Raw genomic sequence first — 22254 nt, forward strand, 5'->3', positions numbered from 1 at the left:
TTCAGTGCAAGTTTGCAAATACAGGTCAGTGAAAGGCGAGTTACCGGCTCTGTGGCTAAATCCTCACATGAGTGAATATTGGTGACTATTGAAATGTGTTTCTGAAGAGTTTCCCCTCTTCCCTCCAGCACGAAGCAAACTAGATGGTGTTTGTTTTGTGTGGATGGGCAGGTGATGAAGTGGTGTACCTATTCTGACAAGCCTTTCATATGCGTGACATGACAGATTTTGAGCTGTGATACCGCCAGCCTATAAAAATGGAGCTTTAAACAGTATAAAAAAATCCAAGATGTTGCCTTTAAATGAGTTGTAAAGCTTCCTAAGGTGTAAAAGCCAAAAAGGAGGTTTGTCTGCAGGTGAGTCCATCGAGCTTGTGTCGTCCCAGATTAAATGCACCTCCTGTGGGAGCGGGAATGGGTCCTGGACAAGCTTTTGCGGAGCTCGTCCTGGCCGAGCATCTGCTCCGAGGCCACATGGCTGAGCCAGGCTGGGGCTGTCCCGGAGCACGGGCAGCCTGACCCTAGCGGGCAGAGATGCCCGCTGCCTGCGGCACGCGTATTTGTGTGGATCTTTGTTATCCCCGGTGTTTTTCCATGGTTTGAAACTGTAGAGGTGCTTGAAAGGGTGGGGTAAGTTTGCATGAAGTGTTCAGATGCTAAAAATCTTAATTTGGCTGGTGCAATGCCTGGGAGAGCCATGTGGAAAGGTAGGCTGTGTTTCAGTTATCTTCTGCCCTCCGGGGACCTTTCAGAAACACAAACAAGAAAAACCTGAACTTTATGTTGGTAAAACACAAGTCAACAGAGAAGCCGCTTGCTCCGTGTTAACTGCAGTGAAGTTTCTTCCCTCTGTCCGGGGTTGGTTTTGTTCTGTCAATCCAAGCTGGAACCAGGCAGAAGCTTAATTGTATCTTCTGTGAGTTTTTTGCTCAGGATTAAACTTTTATAATTAAGCGTTTGGAGGTGCCTTTACACACAAAATGGTGCAAAATTATCTTCCCCCTTCCAGCCTTCCGAAAGGTTGGAAGCAAACATCTTACTTTGTTTTGACCTGTGATGCTCTGGTGTGCTGCTCCGTCAGCCCTTTTTTTCTTCAAATTCCATCTTTAAATATTGTTTTTATATTAATTCATAGCTGTTCAGAAATGTACTCCATCAGTTTAAACCAGTGAATTTTCTTTCTTCTGTCTCCTTTATCTGATTGTTTTAAAGACATCAAGAGAACTACATTTTCGCATTAAAGTTATGTATCTGCTGTGGTTTCACCCAAAATCTAAGCTTACTGTGATTTAAAGAAATTAACAAGTTTTTTTAACTAGTCAATGCTTTTGACAGCTCTTTTTTGTATAAAATTTTTATTTTTCTGGATAGGCGGTAGTTTTTTTCCCTTCTGAAGGGCTCCTATAAAAATCAAGAGAGTCATAAAAACCCTTACACATTTTTTTCTTTTTAATGGATGCAGGAAAAATAAAACCAGGATTTTTACTTAAAAGGTAATCTTGGAAAGTAGTTTGTTTTGTTTTGGTTTTTTAATAGGAGCATTCTTAAAGGAGCCAGATTTAGACACGCAAATCTTACTGAGGTGCTCGCTCTGTCCTGCCGATCCAGCCTGAATTAGTCAAAAGAGTGTGGCCTGCAGCCCCAAAAAATACAGATGCATCAAAATCTGTGGTGCTGCGGTGGTGCGTTGCGTGAGCTGTGGTGGTGCCCAGAAGCCCTTCAGGACTGGCAGTGTCGTCGTGCCGTGGGCAGGTTCCTGCTCCGGCGGGCTCTGGGCCCGGGATCTGAGACACGGGATAAGGAAAGGGAGAGAAGAAGGGAAAAGGGAATGGAGTTGTTTGAATGGCTCTTGGATGACTTGGTTTTCAGATAGGTTAATTTTTTTTTTTTTTTTTAACATAATAATTTGACATTCCCTTGCTTCATCCCTTTGGATAATTTAATGTAAAGTTTCAGAGATTGGGTTTTCAGGAGGGTTTATAAGAAAGAGAAGGTGATGGCCACAGAGGTTGTCGGAAAGAGATGTCACCTATGGAAGTATAGCTATCATTTCGTAACAGAAAGTAAGCAGTGTTTTGTATTGCATCTCTCACCAGAACACCTTTTGTTCTGTCATTGACACCATTCCTGAGTTTTTCACAGAAATCTTTTTCATCAGTTTTTCTATACCGCTTCTATTAAGCGTGGAGGAGATGGGATTTTTGTGGAAAGCCTGTGAGTGGACAGATGAAGGTGGCGTTTGGGGGGGATGGAGTGGATTGGGATAGATGGGGTGTGACAGGAGGTGATCTTTCTTCTTCCTGAAGAATAACATGTGCACGTTATGGGATTGGGTGTTTTGACGCGCAGAGGAACTTGTGTAAGTGGATTATCAATCTTGTCGAAAGGTGGCTTGTTAACCATTACCAGTGTATTTATTTATCTATCAGTGTATTTATCTAGAGCTTACCTAACAGAAATGTGAAGTTTCAAACACAATTGGGAGTGATTTTTTGAGCAAGAAAAAAATCATGTTCCTATGTTTCATCTTAGCCCCATTTGCAAGTCAGCTCTAGCACAGCATTCTTTCGTAAAGTAGAAAAAGCGTTAGTTTTATGATGCGCAGTAAGCTCTGCTTATCATACACGCGATTATAATAAACCAGCAGAAATTAGTATCCTTGTGCAATCTCTGCAGATCTCTCTGTAATGCAGGGATCCCAGACTGAATCGGTGCTGTAGGGCTGGTGGGTGCTGACCGTCGGGCTGTCGGCTCGTGCCTGGGGTCCTGCTGGAGGAGAGCCCACGAGCTGTACCGCTTCTGTTTGCACTGCTATGGCCGAGTCAAGAGGTCCTCCTGCATAGGAAGAAACACTTTGCTCTCGTGTTTTGTTTTGGTTTGGTTTTTTTTCCTGATTTGGTGTTGAAAAGCTGGGCAAAATTTTGCAGTGTAGAGCTTGCTCCTTTAGGTGAAGAAGCTGGATAACGCATCAAGATAGTGTCACCAACTTGTTGGCAGTTGGCATTTATCACGCTCCCTCACGCCTCTGTGCTGCAAGGCAGGGATCATAGATTTGTTATGCTCAGAGGCCACCTTACTTTCAACCATGTGTTTAAGGGCCTGCTAACAACAGCCAAGCTCGTGGGTGCCGCCTGGGGCCATGGTGGGCTCTGCTGGCCTGGAGCTTTGTTTGCAGCTCATGCCCCTTTCCCTGGTCCTGGGGCTGTAGACACGAGGGGGCATGGCCGATCTGCTGGGCTTTACTGCTAGCCAGTGTTTAAATAACCAAAACTGCTTAAATTGAGCCCCTAACTGTGAGGTGGCTGGGGTGCCAGTTCTGCTCAGGTCTTTGTGAACACCTGTAATATCAAAGAAACTCCGTTTATTATATCTGGGCTGCATACAGCCCAGGATGGAGATAGCCAAGCTGGGTTGGCTATCCAACCATCCTTGTATAGCCTTGAACCCAAGGCAAGTATCTTTCCACGGCCTTGCTGTTGTACAGGACAAGCATACCCTTTGCTAGCAAGCTTTGCGTGTCTGCTCAGGTCTCTGTTGACCGAGAATGACTTCAAGTATGCTAAATAGAGCCTCCAAAGCATACGCCTGATCAGGGCTTTGCTCTTGGGAAGAGGCAGCCTGCCGTCCACCCGGCAGTGGAGGAGCTGGGGTGGTCGTCTCTGGGAGTCAGACCCCACGCTGCGTTGCGGTCGCGTGAGGTGGTTGAAGAGATGTCTTGGAGAAAGTCTCCGCTTTGGCCAAGAGGGGACTTTGGCCAAGTATGAGTACCTGAAGTCTGATGATTTGATGTTGAATTGTTTGTGTTAAAAAGCTTGAAAATGCCACTCTTTGGCCTGTCTCTGAGTGGGAGGGCACGCATCTCAGTCTGTGTCTTGTGGCTCAGGAACTGCAGCTGAAAAAGAAGAAAAAAGCATTTATGTGAATGGGAGGCGAGGACAGGGGAAGAAAGCTGTGTTATCGTTTAGATTTAGCTTATCTAAACAAGGTTAAACCCACTCAGACATCAAAACCCCATTCGCCTCTCAGGAATATTATCAGGGGTTGGGGACCTTAGGAAATCTTGTAGACAGTGACTCATTTAGATTTAAAAAAAAAAAAAAGCCACCAACTAAAAAAACATAATTCTGATTTTATTTTTAACCACTGTAACCATTAACTGCTACAGTCTCTTAAGGAGGTGAATGTCTCCACACTGCTGGGTTCCCAGCGCCCTGCCAGAGTAACTTAAATTTTTTCCTTCTGTTCCTGGAGGACATTCACATGCGATCGTGAGGAAGGGGGGGGGGGGGGGGGGGAACCAAACCAAAAAGCGATTGTGACAGCACAAAAACTTGTCAGGGAGATTCGGGTCAAATGTAGGATCTGAAAAATTCTTTACCAAAAAATTTTTTAGACTTCAGTTGCGGATGTCCCTTTTCCTTACACTTTTCCACAGCCCGTGGTGCTTTGTGTGCGGTGCGGGGTGATGCCCTGCGCTGTGCTTTGGCTGCTTCAGGCCAGGCAGAAGCGCTCAGCTGGAAGGAACCGCTCTCCGGGTGCGGAGGCCAGCAGACCCACACAGTCTCCAAAAGCCTTTCGCACAGCCCCTGCCGCCGGGAGCATCCCCGGGAGGAAGCTTGCTCTGGAGGGGACCGTGCACGGGGTGCTGGGGAGGACCGCTGCAAGGCAGTCACCCCCCAGGGCTGCCTGCAGCTGCAATTCCCCAAATACCTGCAGCCACCCTGTGCTGCTGCTGCTCCCCCTCCCCAAAGCAGCACATTTTAGCACAGGTTTAGTTCTCCAGTCCTATGCTGCGCCTCCTATGCTGCGCCTTGGCCTGTCTTCCGTGTTCCGTTTGACCGATGTCACATGTTGCTGTGATGATGGTGCAGGTAGAAACCACTTCCATGTCTGCTTGTTAGAACTGTTTTGTGGGGTTTTTTAACTTTTTAATGGACTAATGCAGAAAGAACGCATTCACATGTTTTCAGTTGATCATGTTGCATGTCGCTTCTTTTGAACTAGGCACGCTGAACATACCCCTTCTTTAAAATAAGGAGCAGCAGTCAGTTTTGCATAATTTCTAAATCATCTTGGACACAAGTCACTTAAAAAAAAAACAACCAAAACCCAAAAAAACCCAAAACCCACAACAAAACCACCAAAACCCCTACTCTAAAAGTAAAATAGCAAATTGAGATACTAGACTACAAAAGTGTTCTGAATAATTGGGGATTATCCTTTAATTTCTTGAACTGAGGAAGAACTAAATCTTTTTCTTCTTGTGCAAACTCTGTATTTCACCCATGATGATGATTGCTAGGACTGGGGATTAAATGCTGAGAATTTATTTTAAAAACTTGACTACGGTACCTGTGCCACCAGCATACACGGCACTGTACGAAATCACAGAAACGCAGGTGGGAGCTGCTTTTGATGCTGGTTGGGAAGTCACGAGGAGGGTTTGGACTCCTTTGGCTGGGAGTTATCGTAAACCGGCCCTGGGAAATGCTGTGGAGTAGCAGGTTCTCGGAAATTAATTTAAACTTTTTTTGTTTTTTTTTCCTGCTGAAATCTTGTGTAGCAGAGACGTATTGTGTAAGCGCAAGACAGTTTTGAGAAGCAGAGAATGGCCTATTCAGTGAGCAGCCATTGATGAAAAGTGAGGTTACTTTTAATTTCTTGTACCATAAGTATTTTGTGTATTTTTCATCCTTAATGGCATTCTGGCTCATTATAGGAATTAAGCACTGTGAGTTAAAATAACAAATCTGCACTATGCTTTGCTGGGTTTTAAATCAAAATGGCATTCTTTTTTTGTGAGCCCATAATCCTTTCTTTTATACAGTTTGATGCTAGCCAGCTCTTGCTTCCTGAGGCAGAACCATTAGATATCAAAAATATAATTGCTCTTTATGAGAGTGCTCCTTTGTAGCCCATCCCTTTCATGTTTTGAGGCTGCAGCACTTTTATTTCTTTAACAATATTCTATTAACTTCTTCTGAATTGTGTATCCCAGCCTCCACAGGTGAGAGGTCAGCGCCTTGTTGGGATACAGCCGAGAAGTGGAGGTTCACGGTTAGGATTTGCTTTCTGGTGTGGCAGTTCAGCTGGAAATAGTGAAATCCAGAGACAGGCGAGTATAATTATCCCATCAATGCCAGTTGGGAGTTAATTAATCTATAGTTCCCCACCTGGCATCCAAAGTGGAAACTGTTTTGGGTGAGGAAGAGAATAGTAATGGCTTATCTTGCACTTGCTTGAGTGTGAGTGGTTTGGAATACACAGGTGTTGAAATATATACGTCACGTTCGTTAACGTATTACAGGAGCGTTTCTTTGCCTCATTCCACATCTAAATATGTGGAGGTGTCTTATTTGTATGGACAGGTGTTTTAAAACCCGAGGGTGTCTTTTCTTCCTTGGTTCTTTCCATCCTGTATCTGTAATTAAAAGCACTGCAGAGACCTGCAAAGTACACCCCCCCCCCCCCCCGCCCATCCTTCTGTCCCCCGGGAATCACGGTGTCACTGGATGAGGAGAGGCAGGAGAGGGAAGGACGTAGGAAGTTCAGCTGACCTGTTCTGGAGACCAGCAATTGCTACTCTCTTTCTGAAGGTTAGAATTATAAAAGCCTAAATACATAGACATTTCCTTTAATAATAGAGACCCGTTTTCTCTAGTCTGCCAGAATTCAGAGCGTCTGGTGGTTTCCATGGAGAAGTATATTTCTTACAAGGCCCAGCTATTTTTGCAGCCTATTTTGTAATGTATTTGAACTTGCAGTCTTGTGCCGTTTCTGTTCTCCTGCTCCCTGAGCAGTGCAGGGAAATACTGCCAAATTCCCATTAAGCTCTGGGGAAGGAGCAGGCCAAGGGCCTGTATCCCCCCGATGGTTTTGAGGGTCAAGACACTGTCTTTGTGCTGTCCCCCGGTTTTATCATATTTTGAAGGAGAGTCCCCACGTGGGTGGGAGAGGTGAGGCTTCTCCTGCTTTGCACCACCAAAAGGATGCTGCTAAGACCCCGCGAAGAGTTGCTTTGGAAAAGGTAATTTTGCTGCTGCTGTAAAGTTGAATGGCTTGTTCTGAATTTTACGTGGACTGAGTTTAAGCTGGTTTTTAATTGACAGCTAGGCTTTCTCCAATTCTGTAATAATATATAAAGTTTTGTCTAACAAATGCCATTTCTTCTTCCTTAATTGTCTAATTAGAATTTAAACTGCGCTACTGGTGCGCAGCTCCTTCACTGCTTTCTTTGCATGGCTGCAAGAAGAGAAACCTCAGAAAGACGTGACTAGACAACATAGTCTTTCTGGAGCTCGTCTCCTATTGCTTCGGTGTTGTCCACTACAAGTTTAATTACTGTGTGAGAAATACTTTTTCTCAAGTGGAGCCAAAATCTAGGATTTAAGCCAAAGTAAATTAACAGTTCTCAGAAAACCTGGAGTCCCAAAGCCAAGAATTTCAAGGCTTTTAGGCATCTCTCTGTTATTGGCAGGCATCTCGTGATGTCATGTGGTAGAACAAATGGACACCAAAAAGCTGAAGTCACCATTGTGCCAGTTTAGCAGGGAAGATTAAAACCGATTTAATTTAGGGAGGCCAAACTGGAAATAATGATTATACACAGAAACGGTGGGATTATTTCATAAGCCGTATCCGTTCTTTTCCATTAGTGGCAGATTTCCAAGCTTCATTCTTGGTTTCCTAAATTTGCATTCTAGTTTATCGTTTTTTATTTTGGGGGCAGAGGGACTACTTATTTGTGAAGTTGTATTTGACTAATTGTATTTCCAAATGTGTTAAATGTAATATTCTGTCTGGTTTTTTCTTTTTTTTTCATAAATTGCCATACTACTCAGTCCAAACACTGAATCTTGCATAAAATAACTAGCATTCAAGAACTAAGCAGGAAAGTCCTACTGGTTGATGGAGTAAGGTTGACACGTGCATTTTCTTTTGAAGGAAACTGATGGTGCCTAATTTTACCTTGTGTGTAATCAGGAGGACTGTGTATGTCTAATGCAGTGCAGAGCAGGTAATAAGAGTTCCTCTTTGTGTCTGATTCTTGCGATACACAAAGCCCTCAGAAAGGGAGTTCTGGTGCGGCTCAGGCTGCGATGGTTGCTTTCCCTAAGGTGGCCAGATCAGATCCTGCAGAGCTGCTAACTTGGATGTTGTTGGGTGTCGGGAAAGCAGGAGATCTGGTTTCTACGTATTTGGGCACCCGCGAGAGCTGTTGGGAGTTGCGTGGGTCTTTTTTGCTGTTATGCTGGTAATCTTCACGAAGGGGCCAAACTGGAAGCAGTCCCCCGTCAGCCCCGCTGTGGGTAGACGCAAGCACAACCTCTCCTCCGGTGCAGCCCCAAGGGGAGGGAGGTGCGCGGGGCTTTTCTGGCGCTGCTGCGCATCCTTTCCTCCTCCCCAGCATCTCCCATGTCTGATCAGCTGTCGCCTGCCACGGCTTTGCTGCTTAATACTTGCATTGTGTTCTGTGCTAAAGATATACTGTGACTAAAAATGCTTCAGAGGTTATACACATCTGCTATGCCTAGTTGTCATCAGACGGTAGTAGAGACGCCGAGGCTGGTTAACGTACTTCCCCGCAACGGCCCGTGCACCGAGCAGAGACACCTGGCTACGTTTCATTTGTATTTGTGTGCGAGGTGTGCAGCCACTGCACGCGCCGGGCTGTGCTTCTCATTCTGTGCTTGGTCTGCGTGGTGATGCGTTCCTGGTGTGCGTGCACGCGATCTTCTAATAATAATGATTTTTAAAAAAGGGGAATTCTGTGTCTAAATTTGTTAAAGTCTCTATCCAGTTTAAGCACTCAAGGAAGGAAATGCTGAAAGCAAAGCAAGTCCTGCTATACCAACTTTGCCCCCTGGGTGCAGGGAGGGAGTTACCCAGCAGATGGATGGGACGGTAGCATCCTGTACCAGCCCTGGCAGGGCTGGCAGATGCTCCAGATCTTGCCGTGTGGGAGAGGCTGCCGTGCTGTTTGACTCCTCCACCTGCAGCACCTCTGCCGCCATCCCCGGCGCGTGCACGCACATCGGAGCTGCACAATTTACCGCAGCTGGTAGGCAAATGGTGTAGTGTGCTGTCAGTGAGGAGAGGAGGCACCGTGTGGTACTGGAACAAAGCAAGCAGGTAGCTTTGTGTTTGGTCAAGACTAAGAAGGAAAACATGTGCTCTCTTTTTTTATTTATTTATTTTGTACAAATAAATTACTCAATACGTTTATGTGCGTAGTCACAAAATGCCTTTGCTCATGCGGGAAAGCAAGGTGGACTGAGAAGAGTCCCCATAAAGTGGACGTGTGTGCCTGTGTATATGTATACCTAATAACATAAAAGATGCTGCTGAAGGAGTTTGCTGGGTGTAGCTGTGACAGAATCCACAGAGAAAAGAGAAATTATGTATTACAACCAATGTGACTGACTGAATTCCTTGTTTTGATGTTTACTGTGGGTGTCAAGGATGTATAAATGCAAACAGCACATTCATGAATTATTTTGGGTTGCTAGTAGGTTTCTGAAGAAAATAATTTGTAATGAGCTTTATTTATGCACTAGAAATAAAGATGGGATTAGGAGAATATTGAACTGTAAATGCACTGGTGATTTTTGGCTTTTGTGCATAGCCCAGAGAATCTCATCATTTATCTCCGCTCTGATCTTGAATATGCAGAGCTGGCTGTGCCTTTCATGCAGCAGCTATTTTAGTTTGCAGCAGTCTGGCCTTGAGTCTGTAAGGCGTGCTCATTGCAGAGTAGGCAACACACCTCCGTGGGCCTCTCCCTGTGGTCCTGCCGCTGGCTCTGAAGCTTTGCCGTGCTTTGTTAGCGTACCGTGACCCAGATAGTTCCTCCTCTGCCTTTGTCGGTGCTCAGCTCTCTAACTAATGTTCTGGTCGCATGGCCTGATTTACCTTCTTCTGGGCTGTGGACGTGGTAATGCGCGTGGTTTTACTCTCCAGCTTCTTCAAGGCCAGAAGAGATCTTGCAGGTGAGGAGGACAACTGGCACGTGTGAAGGCTGGACTGAAGAGGGGATCGAGCCAGAAGCTGCTGAGGCATCTCCAACACGAGGAGTCTATTTTGGCAGGAGGAGGAGGTACCATACCTGGAGACTTTGCTTTCCAGATCTCCTGCTGGGATTGGAGTGGTGTGAAAATCCAGCAAAGGCTTGCCAAGGCTACCTTGAGTCTTTCACTTGCCACATCATTTTAAGGATGCGGTTTTTAGACAAACTGAAAGGCGGTGAGCTAGAGTGTCAAGGACAGTCTTGATGTATGTGAAGAACGCCTCTATCTGAGGTGATTTACCATATGAAAAAACTGAGAATATGCTTTAGCACCTCTAGAATAGAGTGCATCCACACATTACGTGTGCCCAGTGTTCACATGGGGCATGGGCTCATTTACTGAAATCTTAGCTTAGGGTGTACATAGGTCCCCATATTGACGAGCCCTTGTTTTGCTGAGAAGGAAGGATGCATCAGATGATCTTTGGAGTCATGTTAGACTAGGAAATTTGCTCTTTGCTGTTGCATTTTAACAGGACTGTTGAACATCTTTCAGTGATTAGTGTATTGGTGCCATAGCATGCATAGTGTTGCGAGCACTTACAGCCGCAATCTCAATTTCACACAGGTGCAGACAGCAAATATTTTTTTCGTAGCAATTTCAGGCTCATACACTTAAAACAAATATAGAGACATTTTTCATTTGCCTGTTTATATGCGCTGTGCATACCACTTTTGGAAGTGCTGGGGTCAGTGGCAAGCCATGTGTTTTGGGCTGTTGTATTGCTTGACGTGATCTGAACCAGTTGTGTTCATATAAATCAGGTTCACTGAGGTGCTTTCCTTACAGTCACTGAGTCTGGGAAACAGTTTCTTAAACTCTACCCATACCCTTGACCATTACATGTGAGGTGTTTTGAATTAATCTGATTCAGGAGGTTTGGTGTTGGTTTCTCCGGGCTGGTGTGATCTTCCCAGTTCCGGTATTACCAGGAACATTCTCAGAGCAGCATGGAAGTTGTTGTTGTTGTTGTTGTTGTTGTTGTTGTTGTGGTGGTGGTGTTTTTGTTTTGTTTTTATGAGCTGATTCTTTAGCTTGAAGGTCTGCTTCATCTTATTTAGCCTTTTAGATTTTGCAAAACAGCCTTGCCCCCTTGTTGGGCTGCCTGGAACTGTACTTTCACTTTAATTTAGTCACCTTGAAAGGGGACTGCCAGAAACAAAGGCAGGATCCAACGATACGGATCAGCTTACACCAAATCAGCATTGTTGCCTGAGAATATCTCTTGCAGTGAGAGAAGCCTGAAACCTGCAGGGTGTCTTTTTATGAAAAAAGCAAAATATATACTTATTTGTATGCATAGACCACCTAGGGGAGTTTCTTTTGAATTTTGCACTGTTTTAAGCACTCATTGATGTGAGTGCTTATTGCAGAAGCAAGGACAAATAAGATGTGCAGTAGCTGAAGGGCAATTTTTGTCTGGAGGTGCATGGGACCAGAGTAAACAAGATTCATTAGAATAAGAGGAAGGAGGAATAACTGCGGGGACATGTCACCTGCCAGAGCAGTGGTCCAGGACCTCAGAAGTCGGAGCGGCGTTGTCTTACACCTTTTAATGGATGACAAGTCTGCTTCTGTAAGGTGCTTCCTGAGCTACGTAAAATAGAGATTGTACTTGGGGGTAAGTATGAGTTTACAAATATTTGTGTATTTCTTTATTAGAAGATTAATATCTGATAGTTTCTCTTTGTCCTCCTTCCCCTCATTGATGTCCAGCTCTGGGATGTTACTCACTGACCCTTGCACAGACAGCTAATAACAAACAATTCCTTCTAGGCTTGACTAACCTTCTTGATGTTGGACAGGCGGGCAAGGCACAGTTGCCCAGCCACAGTATCTTGTTGGGTTGACTTTTGGGATGGGGGAATTGCTGTTTCTTTGTGATGTTTGCAAGAACCCCTAAAACATGATCGGAACTGAGGAAAATATTTAAACCTGGACTCTGATACATGTTATTGCAGAGAAAGTATGCACTTTATAGCCTTCGCGCTGTTTTGTGTCTCAAATTGTGCAGTATAACAGTGTAATTGTTTTACTGAAGTGTCATAGAGAGATGTAATAAAGCCAGAAGAATTTCTGAAGGAGATGTATTTGGTGTAACTTCTAGAAATGAGATGGGAGGTACCTGTGGTCCTTTTAGGACCTACTAGGACCTTGGACCACTTAATTTTATTTTCTCAGTGCTAGTGCAGTAAAATGTAAAACTTAGGCAGAACTTTTTAGCTGGAAGGCTCACAGGGCGTTATAGGATTTCTGTGCCCAGCACACTAAATTGAAGCCGACTCTAGGGTGGATTGTAACAAGCTTTTAAGACTTGAGGGGTAGCTCAAAAGTAATTTGATATATTCAAAAGCAGCAGGAGGAAATGTTAGTTCAGTAAATTATGGCCACTTGGTGTGAAAAGGTTGCTCTGTAACCCACTCAAATCTACCAGCACTGCTTAACAGCTTGGGGGGGATACTGCCAAGGTAACCTGAAAGTTTTGGTAAAATTTATGAATAGCCTTTAAAAAAAAAATTGTAAGAGCTGAGAGGTTGCTGTGTGCCTAGATGTCCTCCCTAACCATGCATTTGAATTTAGAGTTTTACTGTCTTTCAGTGCGGATTTCTGCTAATGAGTTTAAGAGCAGCTGTAAGCTTTACCCGCAGGTGGAAGCTTTCCTTCCCTATGCCCTCCCCTCCTCTCTTAGTAAATCATTCAGAGTGTCAGATTTGAAATACTTGGATTCTTCTTAAAGATGGTTGAGAGCAATGCTGCCATGGTGTGGGATGGTTTTGTTTTTACGCTGAGGGGGAGGCTTGTAGGCTGGATATATCTTTATATCGGCTACCAGTCAGTGTTGGCATAACTTGCTTCCAGGCATTATTTCAGCCTTTTCTTCTCCCCTCCTTGCCCCTTCCCAAGGCCCCTGTAGGGATGATGGCCCTGCACCATTAACTCAGGCCACTTAACCAGAGTAGGTCCTGGGACTGCATTCCTTGCCCTGAAGTTGTCTAGAGAAAAACGTGCTTCCAGGAGTAAGGTGAAACCTGGTAGGCAGGAGCTGTTGATTCGGAGCATCTGGGGGCATACAGGGATGGGAAATGCTGCAGCGAGGTGCCAGATGTGCTGCAGCAAGGATGGTCTGCTCTTGTGGCTATCAGATGCTTTAGACCAGGGTTCTTTGAATTGTTGTGAAAGGTTTGATTGTTTTTGTTGTTTTTTAAATGGCCTCAATCACCGGGGTTTGTAAAATTGATTCCTTGCTGCCTTTTCCCCAGAAGGTACCATTACACGTGAATAGACCTTTCAAATTCAGCTCCATTGAAAATAATGGAATTAGTCTGTGCTGTTGTTCCCATTAAGGAAATCAATCTTGTTTTGAAAACCCCTGTGCTTTTGAGGAGAGCAGAACTTGACAGAAGGATCTACCTTTCTGCTAGGCAGAATTCCTCTGCAGACATCTGCTCTTGGTGGGCGTCCCTTGATGTTCGCTTTCCTGTTTGGGGGAGATTTGCTGTGATTTTGGAACTGGCGTTTCCTTGAGTAGTTTTATGCTGTTGCTTTTTTTAGTTTTTAATGTTGATCTCTTTCTACTGCTTCCTTTATCTTTTATGACACTTAGGTCATGGACAAATAGTTAGGTACTCCACGGTTTTATTTTTGGTAGTGCTATCCTCGCTGAGCGTAGCTAGCAGACTGTATTTCAAAATTGTCTCCTGCTTTTCCTCTGCCAGAACTGTTAACTGCTCCTTTCTCTTCATTCAGAAGCGCTTATTACTGCTGTTGGGTCTTTGATGGCCTCTTTCCAGAGCTTCTTAGCCCTTTTAGAGCCAATTCTTTGCTTTCCCTTGTTGGACACTGGGTCATTGGGATGTCCTCGATGATTTGTTGACTAGAGGCTGTGGATCCATGCAAGCCGTGGATTTCTTCTTGATAATCCTGAGTAATGCAATACTGTTTTGACTGCTTTGCGTTTCTTATTTCCCTATCTGTTCTGCTGTATTTTTATATATTAAAAAATATACATATATAAAATAAACAAGGAAGTTTCTGTAGAAAATAAATCATTGTTGAGAGGGGGCAAAATGACACTAAATTGGCAGCTTTACAGAAGGTATGATGCCTTTGATTGATTAGTTGTCAAAGAAATGTAATGTACTAAACATGATGAAGATTAAGGATGTTAAGATGGTTAAAATTCAAGTTGCATAAGTGTTTGGTGTTAGGTTTAGAGCCTCTTCCGGAATTTTAATTTTAAAAATGCAAAGTATTTGTTTTATGCTATTTCTTAGGAGCCCTCTAGATGTTTTGGAAAATTTGAGTTCTTAAAAAAAACCCCAACAAACAAAACCCTGTCTGAAAGTATTTAGTATTCACAGTTTATGAATTAGGTAGAGAGATACTTTTTTGTGATTACTAGTGAGCTTCTGAGATGCATTAGACACTATTTACAGAAACTGAGCACCAGAAATAATAGTAGCATTATCCTGAACCTCGTAATTACTCTGAGAGTCCAATTTTACATTGTATCTAATGTTCAAGAAATAATAGCAGCGTATTTTTCAGCAAATGATTATTTAGGTATTTAGGTAGATACATGTACAGCAGGAGAAAATACTAGTTTAAACAATGCCTTTTGAGGGGACTAGGAATTTTTTTTTTTTTCCCCCCCTTTTGCTCTTTCTTTTGTAACCACACCCTCCGCTCCCACCATCTCATTCCTCCTTTTTTTCTAGGAGGCAGGAGTTCACAGAAACAAATACATGGGCTTTGTATGGAATCCCTGTTGGAGTCCTCCTCAATGCTCTGCATAAGTAACCTTTCAGAGCCTTTTATTGCTCTTATCTCCCTATCAGGGGATGCCTGGTTTGGCCTCCGTCCGCTCCACTTCCCCTTTTTCCAGCTGCTAATAAATCCTAGTTTACTTAACAAAGCGGAACAGAAAGGAGCCTGCGGACAACCCGAGAGGTTGCTCAGTCCCCTCTGAGATCCTGCCCATTCACATACTGCAGGGAGCCATCAGGTGTACTTCTCCAGGAGAACACCAACGCACTCCTTACTTGGCCTGGGTGATGTGCAGCGCGTCAACATACGGCACCAACCGTCTTGGCGCCTCTCTTCCCTTACGTGAGGCACGACTCGCTCGCCTCCGCTTCTGTGGCCGATTCTCATCTTGCCAGTCGTCTTTCTAACAAGAGCCCTCCTTGAGCTTGCGCTGTCAACTTCAATTGCTCCTTTCCCAAATACTCAAATAAACATCTTGCTTTCTCTCCTGGGGAGACTTCTCTCCATATCTGCACAGATACTGCAGTATCTTTCTTAATCATCTCCTTGGGCGTGATGCTGAAAAGGCGAAAAAACCGCAATGCCCCAAACCTGACAACAGTTAAGCTGGTGACAAATGACTGTCATATTGACCAGTGTAGTCTGCTTGTTTCTATTCCACTCTCTCTTTCGCAGCGATATAAAGTTGGACTGCGAGCTGTTTGAAATCATCTCCCTGTTCTGCGCCTGCACGGCACCGGTAGCCGGGAGTCGCGGTCATCACCGCCACGAGCTGCACTTCTAGGGAAGACCGAGGAACGTGTTTTCAGATGTGTTGGCAGATGATAGGGACCCTCAGGCTTGTCTGACCGTGGTAATTTGTCAAAAACTGCAACCTTCGTTGGGACTTTGCTTTTTGAGAGCTGCCCCTTGTTAGCAAAGGTGAGGTAATGAGAGCCCTTGTTTTCCTTGCAAAGACAAACCGAGAAGTTTTAGGCAAAAAAATTTGTTGTTAGGCCCTGCCAATGCAACAGGTTTTTGTGTTGTCCATGGACTCTTCTTGCTGTGAAAACAGCAAGATGAACTTTAAATTTCCATTTACTGTAGCTGTATTTTGCTGTTCTCTTCTGCGTGTGGAAGGGAATGAGACTTTATTTGCAAAACACCCAGCAGCCCCATCTCAGGTACTTCATGTGCTGCAGACCTTACGTGAAGCGACTGCATGGAGAGGGTAACCCTGAAGGAGAAGGTTGGCTGTGGGTAGAGGAGCCTGTCCACAGGTCCTGCTCCTAGCCGTGTCGCTGACTGCCATGAATCCAGCTTGGTTTTCTTTGTCCCTTTTTTTTAATCTTTTGCCTATAAAGTTTTTTGGATGTTGATAGTTTCTTTTGCTTATGCAGTGGACCCTAGCTGACACCAAAGCCCTTCTGTACTACCGAAGCGTGCTCTACCCATGCGGCCAGCTGTAGCGATGGCCTTTTGCCATCATGCTGGGGCAGAATGAGCCAACTTCTGCATCCGCTGCTGCTTCAGCATGCAATTTGTAGGCAGTCCTTACCGCTGAGTCGGTGGAAGTGGCATCAGGACAATGAAAAGCTCATCTTCCACGTTGGTGTCTAGGCTGAGTTTGTCAAGTCCTCGCAAAGAGGAAGGGGGCTTCATGACTTGCAAGCAGAGCAGACTTGAGATGAAAGTCACTAAACTACAATAAATGGGGAGCTCCAAAGTATCATTTTTAGAACTACATTTCAGAGTATAGCAGCTCTTTAAACTGATTTCAGTAATGCATAATTAAAGCATTACTACAAGAACAGTAAATATTTCATTAAAATACTAAACAGAAACTACAAAATTGGTTGAAGACAAAGGAAGCTTTATTTTTTCTTCTCTTCACCCCCCCACCTCCCCCACCCTCCCCTTCTCTTTATCCTCCTACGTGGAGAATCCTGGTCTGGACAGAAGGCAGCAGGGGGATGCGCAGCCATCAAACCACTGTTGGAGATTAGAAATTCCTCCTTACTTATTAACCACTCTCTTCTGAATTGTCCTTCATAGATTAACTTGTGGGTATAATGATTCAGATAATATTGCACGTATTCCTTTCCTGGAAATGTTTGTGGACCTTGTAAATGCAAGAGGCTGGGATGCTTCATAGCTGTTCTATTGAGAAAAAAATGTGTTCAAGCTCCAGTCGGAAGTTATGTGTTCAACAGTAGCTAATTAGTGGCTAAAACACATGAATGTATGGAGTTGCACTGTGTATTTGCTATTAAAATTAATAAAACCTTCACAGAAAATGGGTCATTAAGAAATTCAAGGATACTAGATAGTAAATAAAAAAATATAGCAAGTCCTTAGAGTAATTTTTCCAGATTGCCCCCCCGCCATGTTCTGGACTTTTACAAAATGTAGGATTATTTAGGGTCTCTACAGTTAGAAGTCAAATTAGATATTGGTTGAGATATTTATTAATCAAGACTAGTAATTACAAAGTGCTGTTCATTTCCAAGAGGTATTCAAGCAACCCTCGCTAAAGCCCAGCAAGACTGAATAGATAATATGTATAACTGGTAGACGGAGAATGAGCATTCAAGGTTCATGAAGATCTAATTTCCATTTAAAAATGAAACCAAATGTAATTTGAGGAATTAGAAGCAATAAGAACGATGCATTAAAGGGTATTTATAGGCAGTGTTGATCTTTCTTCTGCATTGAAGTCTCCCAGCCCTCCAGGTCAGGGGGACCTGCCTCGTATCTTGTCATATGATGGCAGAAGCAGATCTGTATGCCATTGCTGACATGGACACTCTGTCCATGACAACCTTACCTTTGAGGTAGTCTTCTCTAACCACTGTTTTTCCTATATTCGAACAAAAGGCACTAAGTGATTGCATAGTCATCACTCTGCCATCCCTCCCAAGGATCAGCGTGGGTAACGCGCACTGGGCCAGGTTTCCACAAAACCGAAATCCTGAGATTTATTCCGATCTTTTTTTTCCCTACGATTGTACTGAGTGTTGCCCAAAGACGTTCATGGATAATTGCTTTATTAGTCACTGTGGCTCTGATGTCAGGGTTCACTCGGGATTAAATTTAATAAAAGACTTGGCTGCTGCAGCATCATATTTCTAAGTGCTTGGATCCCTGAATGGAGCCCCAAAATCTGAGGCAAATACAGAGTGCACAGAAGAGTTTAACACTGGACAAGGTAATTATTTTAAAAATAATAAATAATAATAATTAAAAAAAAAAAGAGCAGTGAAACCAACAGAGCTGAATGTGGACGTGAAATCCTGTTGGTCTCTGACCACTTGGGACTGTGAACCTGAGCCTGGAGCACCTTCCAGAGTTGGAGAACGTGCCCAGGCAGGAGGGGACCGAGGGGACCATTTTTTTTTTTTTTTTTTTTATCCGGAGGGGCGAGCAACAGAGAGTTGGAGGGATGCGGAGGGAAGCTTCGGGCTCAGTGGCATAGGGAAAGTGGCCGTGAGCCTAGGTACCTGCAGATTTAGGGGGCTACTACGCATATGGGCTTCTTGGATCAGATTCCTTGACTAAGGTCTGCCCAAGCCCCGTTCTAGGCAAAGTCCTGCTCTGTACAGCCTCTTAACCTGAGCGCTGAAGTTGCTTCTTCAGAGAAGTCACGAGGGAGTTCTGAATATTGGCTGATGCTTGTCAAGCATTTGAAGATTAAATATGCTGCCTGTGAACAAGTTTTTGCTTTTCTTGTATTGAACGTGGATACCAAGGTGATGAGCATGGTATAAATATCTTGAGAGAGAAATGCTGAGCATAATAATTTTTATTGATCTCAAAAGCTAAAAGACCTTTCTACAACTTTCTGCTTTTTTGGTGTCTGATTACTCATTTATGTCCATATAATAGTGCAATTATCTTTTCAGCAGAAGAATTGGGAGGAGGAGATTATCATTTTAATAAAACTAATTCCTGAAATAATAGTTAATTTCTTCCAGTTGTTTGGTTTAAGGTGAAAACAAATGGTGGATAGCTTTGGGGGGATTAACACATTGCATATGTTTTGAGCACTCGTTGGCTCTGCAAGAACAGGCTAATGCTTTGTTTTATTTGTGATAAACTTCTTCTTAGAAGACCTTTTAGAGTTTGGTGTTTTGTTTTGTTTTTTTTAAATCTGACATTATTAAAAAAAAGTCTAAAAAAGTCAATTGCCTTTATTGTTGAGATAAGCTCTTTATAAATGTGATTTTTTTTTTTCCCCCTAAACAAACAAAACCCCCTAATTATAAAGGATTGCAGCTTTCAGATAGCGCTGGTGTGATTTAATTTGCAACTTGCTATCGTTATCTGAGTCACTCCTAGGGAAGAAAATACGGAGAGTACTTCTGTTAGATATACTGCAGGAAGACTGATACTTCTCTGTTGCACTATGGTAGTGATACCTTGAAGGGTTTGTTTCTGATATGTTAAGAACACATAAGCCCTTTCGATGTAAGGTATGTGGACAGTCCTGTGGTTATTAGTCCTTTTGCTATTTTTTTTTTTTATTTTTAAATCTGCCGCTCTCTCTGAAGTGCAAACCAGTTTTGGAAACGTTTTGAACTGGCTTGGTTAAATGGTCTTTCCTTTATGAAGTCTTTTGATTAGCTGAAATATAATATTACAAAGCTATTCCCACTCTGCCATAAGAAATGATCAGGATTGGATTGCCCGTCAACAGTTTGGTGAGGTAGCCCCGCGTGGGATGGAAATACCCGCTTATTAAGGAGGTTCCCATTAAGTATCTTACAAATACTGATGAGTAGTTTGATGCTACTCACAGAGACACTTTGTCTTGTGCTGGGAGAGCAATTGTCGAGCAGCTGTGCTCCAATTCCTTTCAACACAGTTGTGTCTCAGCTCTGCCCGAGGCAAGCAGATGATATTCCATGGCTTGACAAGGCCCTGTCCCGGAGGGACGGAGTTGGGCGGGTGAACTGAATCATAGAATGGTTTGGGTTGGAAGGGACCATAAAGATCATCCTAGTTCCAACCCCCCTGCCATGGGCAGGGACATCTTCCACTAGACCCGGTTGCTCAGAGCCCCATCCAACCTGGCCTTGAACACTTCCAGGGAGGGGGCATCCACAGCTTCTCTGGGCAATCTGTGCCAGTGCCTCACCACCCTCATAGTGAAGAATTTCTTCCTTATATCTAATCTAAATCTACCCTCTTTCAGTTTAAAGCCATTACACCTTGTCCTATCACCACATGCCCTGGTAAAAAGTCTGTCTCCAGCTTTCTTGTAGGCCCCCTTCAGGTACTGGAAGGCTGCTATAAGGTCTTCCCAAAGCCTTCTCTTCTCCAGACTGAACAACCTCAACTCTCTCAGCGTGTCCTCATAGGAGAGATGCTCCAGCCCTCTGATCACCTTTGTGGCCCTCCTCTGGACTCGCTCCAACAGGTCCGTGGCTTTCTTATGTTGGGGGCCCCAGAGCTGGACGCAGTGCTCCAGGTGGGGTCTCACCAGAGCGGAGTAGAGGGGCAGAATCCCCTCCCTCGACCTGCTGGCCGCGCTGCTTTTGATGCAGCCCAGGATACGGTTGGCCTTCTGGGCTGCAAGCGCACATTGCCGGGTCACGTTGAGCTTCTCATCAACCAACTCCCCCAAGTCCTTCTCCTCAGGGCTGCCCTCAATCCATTCTCCGCCCAGCCTGTATTTGTGCTTGGGATTGCCCCAACCCATGTGCAGGACCTTGCGCTTGGCCTTGTTGAACTTCATGAGGTTTGCACAGGTCCACCTCTCAAGCCTGTCAAGGTCCCTCTGGATGGCATCCTTTCCCTCCAGTGTGTCGACCGCACCAAACAGCTTGGTGTCATCGGCAAACTTGCCGAGGGTGTACTCAATCCCACTGTCCATGTCACCGACAAAGATGTTAAACAGCGCCGGTCCCAATACCAATCCCTGAGGAATGTAACTCGTCACTGGTCTCCACAACTGGCAGAGGTTCTAGCTCACAAAATGGGCTGGAATTATTAATTCTCATAGCTGGAGTGTGAAATACGGAATTCCTGTTTCCGTGGAGAAAGAGGAGGCCACCATGTTGAGCAAGCACTTGTCCCTTCAGAGCTGGCTCCAGAAGGAGCGATGTATTTTCATTTGTCTCTTCTTTTTTTTGGTACGTGCTCAAAATATTTAAACGTTGCATGTGGGGGAAAAAAACAACCCCACAAAAAAACACAATTAAAACATTAATTATTAGTGCTGAGAGTATTTTGAGTAATTTTTGTATTCAATCGGCTGTAATTAAATACTCAGTGAACACAAAATTAGGTCATATATTATGTAAATAGGATGAGACATCCACTAGCTCTAGCGACAAATGCTTTGGAGTCCTTAAGGGTACAATTCACAATTGGAGTCTTGGAGCCTAATCGGTTCTGTCTGACCCTGATTTCCTTCTCTGTCACATGCCCACCTGAATGCAGAGCAAATACTGAGGAGGGTGCAGGGTGAGACCGACGATAGGTCATCTGCTGCCTCCAGCTGTGGCCGGCGAAGCTTTCCCCTTGCCTGATGTTCTCAGCCAGTTTGAGATGAACTCGATGTGGGGGAAGATTTTCTCCTTGCCCCCAGTGGACCTCTTTTCTCTGTTGTGGTCCAGCCATGTGCCTTGAGTGCATCCTTTAGACACCGGCAGAATGAATTTAGGTCTATTAAAAAAAAAAAAAAATTAATAGATGCTTAACCGTTACGCTGAGTGAGGCTCAGAGCACTCTGCGCTGCCCAGGTTCATGCCCTCTATTCTCTTAACATGACACTTGATAACTTCTGTTTTAGCATTCATAATTACAAATGCCAAACCTGATTTTGCTCCCTTTGAGGATAGTGGGAGCAGTAACAGGTCCATTATTATTAGTCAGAACAATTATGTAGCTCTTACAGGAAGAGGAAAAAAAAAAAATCAAGCTGTTGGATTCTGCTTTCTTGTGACAGGGACTTGCCTGCTGGGGGTGCGTGCTGTGTGAAGCAGCGTTTCATGGCAGCCTGAAGTCGCTTCATCCTCATGTCCTCCGCTCATTGCAGTCTTTGTTCCCATCTCCAGAAGTGGCTCTCGAGGAGCACCACCATCCTCCCCTGTTCCTTTCTCCCCAGCTCTCCGAGTTCTCACTTTTAAAGCCGAACACGAGCCTCCGCATGTACGAGGCACGTGGAGAAGAACAAGAGTGTGTTAGGAGGTGCTGTGGCTGAGTGAGGAAGCAAGAAGGAAAAATTACAGGTAGCTATCTTCCTAACCTTTCCTGGTCCTCCACCACACATTCATTTCCTACCTAACCATGTTTTGTTTCCTACTGAAAGAGGCTGCAATTCAGAGCTGACATGGGGATGATGCATCAAATATTCTGTCTGAGTCCTTCAGGTATTAGTTTTCTAGAGCGTGTGCAGTTTGGTGCTGGTTGTGTTCTTCAGGTGATGGAAGAAATAG

At 44.3% G+C, this 22254-nt stretch overlaps 1 protein-coding gene and 1 pseudogene across 4 annotated transcripts in view; both read left to right on the plus strand.

Annotated features, from left to right (window-relative positions):
- LOC143164616 (uracil phosphoribosyltransferase homolog) overlaps window positions 1-22254 on the plus strand; it is a 269486-nt pseudogene that overhangs the window by 111695 nt on the left and 135537 nt on the right. Inside the window, exon 3 of the transcript XR_012996106.1 lies at window positions 8007-8025. The product of XR_012996106.1 is annotated as a uracil phosphoribosyltransferase homolog (transcript). The remainder of the gene's footprint in view (window positions 1-8006; window positions 8026-22254) is intronic.
- Window positions 1-22254, plus strand: part of NEXMIF (neurite extension and migration factor) — a 167584-nt gene that overhangs the window by 40140 nt on the left and 105190 nt on the right. The gene's annotated exons all lie outside the window — the stretch shown is intronic.

This window comes from Aptenodytes patagonicus, chromosome 9, assembly GCF_965638725.1.
Source record: "Aptenodytes patagonicus chromosome 9, bAptPat1.pri.cur, whole genome shotgun sequence".
NCBI lineage: Eukaryota > Metazoa > Chordata > Aves > Sphenisciformes > Spheniscidae > Aptenodytes > Aptenodytes patagonicus.